Source organism: Triticum dicoccoides, chromosome 4B (assembly GCF_002162155.2).
Source record: "Triticum dicoccoides isolate Atlit2015 ecotype Zavitan chromosome 4B, WEW_v2.0, whole genome shotgun sequence".
Classification (NCBI taxonomy): Eukaryota; Viridiplantae; Streptophyta; class Magnoliopsida; order Poales; family Poaceae; genus Triticum; species Triticum dicoccoides.
The window spans coordinates 61,596,750-61,603,879 of record NC_041387.1 but is presented as its reverse complement, the minus strand read 5'-3'; positions in this window follow the sequence as shown (position 1 = coordinate 61,603,879).

Genomic DNA, 7,130 nt, shown 5'->3' with positions numbered 1-7,130 from the left:
AGCGGGCCGCGGCGGCGGGGGCGGCGCGGGAGGCCACGCGGCGGCCTCCGATTGGACGAGGGGGCGCGGGGCGGACATGTCCGGCCGTCGGCGGACGCGTCCGGCGGCGGAGAGGGAAAAGGCTAGGGTTAGGGGGGAAATTGATCCGAAAATGGAGAGGGGGAGATATTTTTATAGGTAGAGGGAGCTAGGAGTGTCCAAATGAGGAGCGGTTTTCGCCCACACGATCGTGATCGAACAACCGAGAGCATGGAGGGGAGTTAGATGGGTTTTGGTCCACTTTGGAAGGGGTGCTGGGCTGCAAAGAGAGAGGGGCTTTACGTTTACCCGGTTAACCGTTGGAGTACCAAACGACCTCGAAATGGCATGAAACTTGACAGGCGGTCTACCGGTGGTATACCAAGGCCTCTTGGCAAGACTCGGTCCATTCCGAGAATGTTTAATACCCACTCACAACAGGAGAGAAAAGGGGAACGCTGGAGGGCATAGGAGCGCCGGATTGCAAAACGGACAACGGGGAAAATGCTCGGATGCATGAGATGAACACGTATGCAAAAATGAAATGCACATGATGACATGATAAAATGCAACACACAAGCAAATGACATGGCAACGACGGCGAATAACTAGCGGACACCTGGCGCATCTGATCCGGGGCATTACAACACTCCTCCACTAACAAGAGATCTTGTCCCGAGATCTTAGGACCGAGACGGAAGGGAAAAGGGATGAGCTGAAACAAGAACTCAAGATATGAAGTAAAGAATCGAGAGCACTCGAGAAAAAGAGAGGAACGGCGAGAATGACGAGAATCGATAGCTCACGAAATCAGATTGGCTAAGAAATCACTCTGGTTAGAACGAGATAAGAAACGAATAAGAGTGAAAGGATTTAGGCAGCACTCCGACTGAAAATGGAAGGAAAAGAACATGAACTTGAGAGGATGGAATGATACTTGATAAAGACATGACACAAAACCTCCGGAAGAATTAAAAGAATGAAATGAACTTAGAAGGAAGGATTGAATGGATTTGAATATATGAGAAGAACGAAGAAATGCAAAACTCCACTTCAAAAGGATATGGAGAATTAATTGCACTTCGAGACGCGAGAAGAAAAGATACTTGAACTCCACCGACAAGAATCTTGATGAACACTTGAAGGATGAATTAAATCATGAAGAACCACCATGAAGAACTCCGGTAACAAAAGGATGATGAGATAGAATGAAGGAAGAGAGAATAAGATAAAAGCCTTGCGATGATTCAGATGTAGGTTCCGACGAAATGGCCGAGGAAGTTTTGAACTCCGGGAAAGAAAAGATGAGAACACTTGGAGCTAGAATTTATTCATCACAAACAAACTCCGAAGGAAGGTATAGCTCACTTGGATGAAATAAGAATAAGATTTATTGTATGCTTATCCTTCATCAAATTAAATTGATGACTGGCAATGGATTTTTGCATACCACTTATTCTTCTTGAAAAAGAATAGAGAAGTGACATATCACAACCTTGAGAAGGTCTTCATGAACCACCAGTAGGATTAGAAAGAACAAATGAATTGAAATGATAACAAAGGAAGAAGAATCTTGAACGAACCACCGTAAGAATTCGAAAATGACTGCCGAAAGAGAAATAATCACCGGAAGAATTAGAAGAACCAATATGCTTGAGGGGATTCAGATGCAAAAGAACAAAGAGATCACGAGCTGATTAAGGAACACTTGAACGAAGCACCGGGATAATTAGAGGACGATAGTTGGAATGATGAGGGCAAAGAATTCTTCTAGAACGAAGGCCTCCGATGAAAAGAAATGAAAAAAAACAACTCCTGAAAAACTCCGGATGGGTAAGAAAAGAATATCTGACGAATGGAATAATTCGAGATGGTAACACGAGGCTAGAACCACGAATCTTCGAGAGAACAGATAAGATTTAGAGGAAAACTCTTCTTCGGTCTTCAAAAGACGACGAGAAACACCAACGAAATACTGAGATACTATAGGAGAATGAAAAGCAGAGAGGTTGAGCCAACAATGAAATGATTTGAAATCGATCTTGGCAAAGGCATCTGACTAATGAAATTCATTCTTACGTCAGACTTGAAAAGAATTTGAGAATAACTCCGGGGGAATTAGAAAGTCAGGTAAGATCCTGGAAAAAGACCTGTGGGTTAGGGCCCACTGAAGAGAATACACCGTTGAAAAGGGATTGTTCAAAAGATAGATGATGCACCGGAACAATTGAAATATTTGAATGAGGTGACAACCTCGAATTAATTGGAACACAGAATAATCTCCTGAGATGTCTTGAGCACTCCAGAAGGATAAACTGGCGAGAGGCGAACGAGCAGGGGAAACACTTGAGCTGAGGAAAAGAATATGATCAACCCGAAAAACTTGAGTTGAGTCCACCGTGAAAGAGATGAAGAATGTCAAACAAGACGAGAATTCACCGGTTGAAACAATTGAGGGAATAGATGGTCGAAACAGACTCAGGCTCCGAGAAGAAAAAGGGTGGGAGGGCGGGAAAACAAAGGCAACTTGGAAGGTAGAATCGACGGATATCTTGAAGAGAAAACACTGGTTGAAATCATTGATGAAAGAGAGCAAAACTTTGCACGAGTAGGATGGATACTCGATTACGGACTCCGGTGCCGAGATGAAAAAGGGAGGGCGGGTTGGAAAGAAAACAACTGAGGATTGAACTCAAAGATGAAGAGGCTGGAGTCAACTTGACGAGAAATGCACCGGATGAAAAGAGCTGAGAACCAACGACCGAAAAACCAACTGCGTGATCCTAAAGAAAAATTTGAAGGGGAAGAGGAGTAATTCAAAACACCTACGTCAAGATTCCTGACCAGAGCGACGAAGGGGCTGAGGAGTAAAAAGAATTCCTTCTCTCCGATATAACTAGACTCCGAAAAACAGTTTTCTTCTAGACTCAACAACGGCCAAACTACACGATCAATCAAGGGGGCTCCTAGGGTCGGTCGAGGCTCTGATACCAACTTGTCACGCCCAATATGCGACCCTATCCAAAAGGAACTCAAAGGTCCCACCAAGGATAGACCCGCATATTGGAACGCTTTTGCAAGGTGGATATCATTACATCAACATTACATAATAGATGGGGATACATACATAAGGCATACAATGCCACATGAATACAACATCACGATACATAAGAGCATCATCCGACTACGGATGGAACACAAACAGAAACTCAAATGACATCCACCCTACTAGCCCAGGCTGCCGACCTGGAACCTATCCCCTGATCGAAGCAGAAGCAGAAGAAGAACTCCAACACAAGCAAACATCGCTCTTGCGTCATGATCATCGCAAAACCTGTACCTGCAACTGTTGTTGTAGTAATCTGTGAGCCACGAGGACTCAGCAATCCCATTACCATGGGTATCAAGACTAGCAAAGCTTAAAGGGAAAGGAAGGGGTAAAGTGGTGAGGCTGCAGCAGCGACTAAGCATATATGGTGGCTAGCATACGCAAATAAGAGCGAGAAGAGAGCAAGCAGAACGGTCTTCAACTAGCAATGATCAAGAAGTGATCCTGAACTCCTACTTACGTCAAACATAACCCAAAAACCGTGTTCACTTCCCGGACTCCGCCGAGAAGAGACCATCACGGCTACACACGCGGTTGATGCGTTTTAATTCGGATCTGGTGTCAAGATATCTACAACCGGACATTAACAAATTCCCATCTGTCTATAACCACAGGCACGGCTTTCGAAAGATTATACCCTGCAGGGGTGCCCATGACAAGCTCTCGCGATCAACGAAGGAATAGACCTTCTCCCAGGAAGACCCGATCAGACTCGGAATCCCGGTTTACAAGACATTTCGACAATGGTAAAACAAGACCAGCAAGACCGCCCGATGTGCCGACAATCCCGATAGGAGCTGCACATATCTCGTTCTCAGGGAAACACCGGATGAGACAGGCTAAGAGTAAAACCAGACCTCGAGTTGCCCCGAGGGGGCCCCGCAGGCGGCTCGGTTCGGACCAACACTTAGACAAGCACTGGCCTGGGGGGGCTAAAATAAAGATGACCCTCGGGTTGGCCGACCCAAGGGAAAGGATAGGTGGTGGTGAGGCAAATGGTAAAACCAAGGTTGGGCCTTGCTGGAGGAGTTTTATTCAAAGCGAACTGTCAAGGGGGTCCCATAAATCACCCGACCGCGTAAGGAACGCAAAATCCGGGAACATAACACCGGTATGACAGAAACTAGGGCGGCAAGAGTGGAACAAAACACCAGGCAAAAGGCCAAGTCTTCCACCCTTTACCAAGTATATAGATGCATTAATAATATAAGAGATATTGTGATATCCCAACCAAAATCCTGTTCACCATGGGGCAATCTTCAACTTCACCTGCAACTAACAATGCTATAAGAGGGGCTGAGCAAAGCGGTAACATAGCCAAGCAACGGTTTGCATAGGAAGGGTGTCAAAGGTTAGAGGTTCATGGCAACATGGGATGGCTCGACAAACAGATGATAGGTAGCGCAGCAAAAGCGATAGAACGAAGCAACTAGCATAGCAATGATAGTAGTGAGATCCAGGGTAGCGGTCATCTTGCCTGAAATCCCGCAAGGAAGAAGAACGAGTCCATGAAGAAGACGAACGAATGAAGCCGAACCAAGCGTAGACGAACGAATCCTCACGATCGCAACGAAACAGGAACTATCGAGAAGAAGCACACAACAAGGTATACACACCACACATGAACAAGGCATGATGCACGAACAAGCATGATGCATGACAAGGCTACATGAAGCTACTCATGGTAAGAGATGATGCAAACAGGAACAACACATCAAGGCAAGTTTAAATGAGGCCGGGAACAACATATAACAATTCCGGTAAGTCCTCATATGCAAATTTCGAAATTGGTCCAGATCTGAATAAACATTATGTTCAAGTAGTTAAACATCAAGTTAAGATGCACAAAGATGATCTACACGAGATTCTATTCAAGTTACATATAAAGTTCATTTAGTTTGGAGCTACGGTCTAGAAGATATGAGCAAAACAAGTTAAACATGGCATAGATTGCAAAATGCACCCAAACATCAAGCAAACACCTCAAAACAAGGATGCAACATGATAATATGAAACTACATGCAATTCTAAGCAAGTTTCATATAGAGCACACTCAAAACGGAGCAACGGTTCAACACATGCACACTATACAAGTTTAAAGGACAAGCTGTCCAAAACAGCAACTAGGCATATTGCAAGCATCAAAACAACATACTACAGCAACACACCATAATAAAAAATGCATGGGCATGATTTACAGGTAAAGCACAACAAAACATGAACACTGAGCTATCTCCAGAAATCACTAGAACATGCTCAAACACACATGGTAAGATTGCAAGTTATAACAATTTCAGACTTTGCAGAAAATAACATCACGATGCAATGTTTAGAGGTATCAAACAACATGTTACAGGAACTTATCATGGCAAACAAAGGCATGGCATGAATCTACTCAAAGCATAGATCAAAAGTCCCTTACTGACCATAAGCTAAAAGGTATCAGAAAATATGATGGCGCTCATGTAAACATAGCAAGTTATATTACAGATTCATACATGGCAGAAACAGAATTATGAAGGCATGTTAATGAGCTTGTGCAACTCAGTACAGAGCAATACATGGCATGGCAAGGCACCCAACAGTAAGAAGTCATGTTAATTAAGCTAAGCATGGCAAGAGCAAGGTCATAGGGTGCATGGATCACTAAGAAAACACATGGAAACAACTGATCATAATGTTAACAGGCTGACCGCAACATTATGAAGCAACTTTGGAGCAAGATATGAACAATCTACAGCAACCTATTAATGCAACCAGGGGCATGTATGGATAGAGGATGACATGTAGACCAAAACATGTTTATAGGACATCTCCAAGTTATGCATAGAATGATTAGTAGCAACATGTTTACATAGCATCGCGAAATAATAGATTCAGCCTAGCAAAACAGCAACATCATGAACACTACTTAACAAGCTCGATTCACTCACCACAAGACATTGCATGACAAGATAAGCATAGCATCATCAAGAAGGCATGTCATAGAAGCTATACATGGCAAGAAACAACATCATAGCATATCCGGACCAACTACAAAAACCTCGGCCAAATTGAATAACATGTAAACAATCTGCCAGGAAACATTTTGAAGCAAAAGTAGAGCACGAAAATGACATGCTAGACTACTCCATAATTGCAACCAAGGGCATGAATAGATATACAAAAACCATATGTCCAAAACACCCTTACTGAATTATCACAAAATATACATGGATCTCTCTGTAGCATCATGTTTACATGGCATCAAAATAACAGCAGAACAGGGACTAAAATCAACAACATCATGATGCCTAGTTTGCATGCTTGTGCTAGTCACCACATTGATCACAAAAATGCATGGCATATACCACTGTAAAGAAGACATGGCATAGTTCAAAACACATGAAGACATCAACCTCATAGGATGCACACATCAATCATGGCAAAAATAACAAAAGAGCTCGTTCTGATAACAGACAACAGAAAACATTATGAAGCACTCTTACAACGATGATTCAGGCATCTTGATGACCTCAAATGAATATGATGCAATGGAATGAAATCATGTACTCGTCGAGACGAACAATTTAACATATTACATGCACAAAACGGAGCTACAAATGCAGAGTTACGGCAGGTCAAACATGGCTTGAAAATAAGCAAATCTGGGGACTTAGCAGATTCGGGGAAGGGGAAAAGTCAACCTTGTCTGTTCAGATCTGGATCGAGATGACGCGGATCCCGAGGCTCGCCGGAGAACTCGCCGGAGAAGACGAACCCGGGGCGGAGAGGGCCGGATCCGGCGAGGAGGAGGCCGGAGAGAGCGCGGGGAGGCCGGGAGGCGAGGTGCCGGCGACGAGGAGCTCCGGGCGGCGCGGGTGGAGGCGGAGGCCGGGCTTCGGCGAGGAGGCGACGCGGCGGGGCGGAGGGGACGCGGCGGCGGCGCCGCCAGCGAGTCGTGACGGAGGCGGAGGGAGCGGGAGGCGGAGGCGCGCTCGGGGCCGAGGAGGAGGCGGTGAGC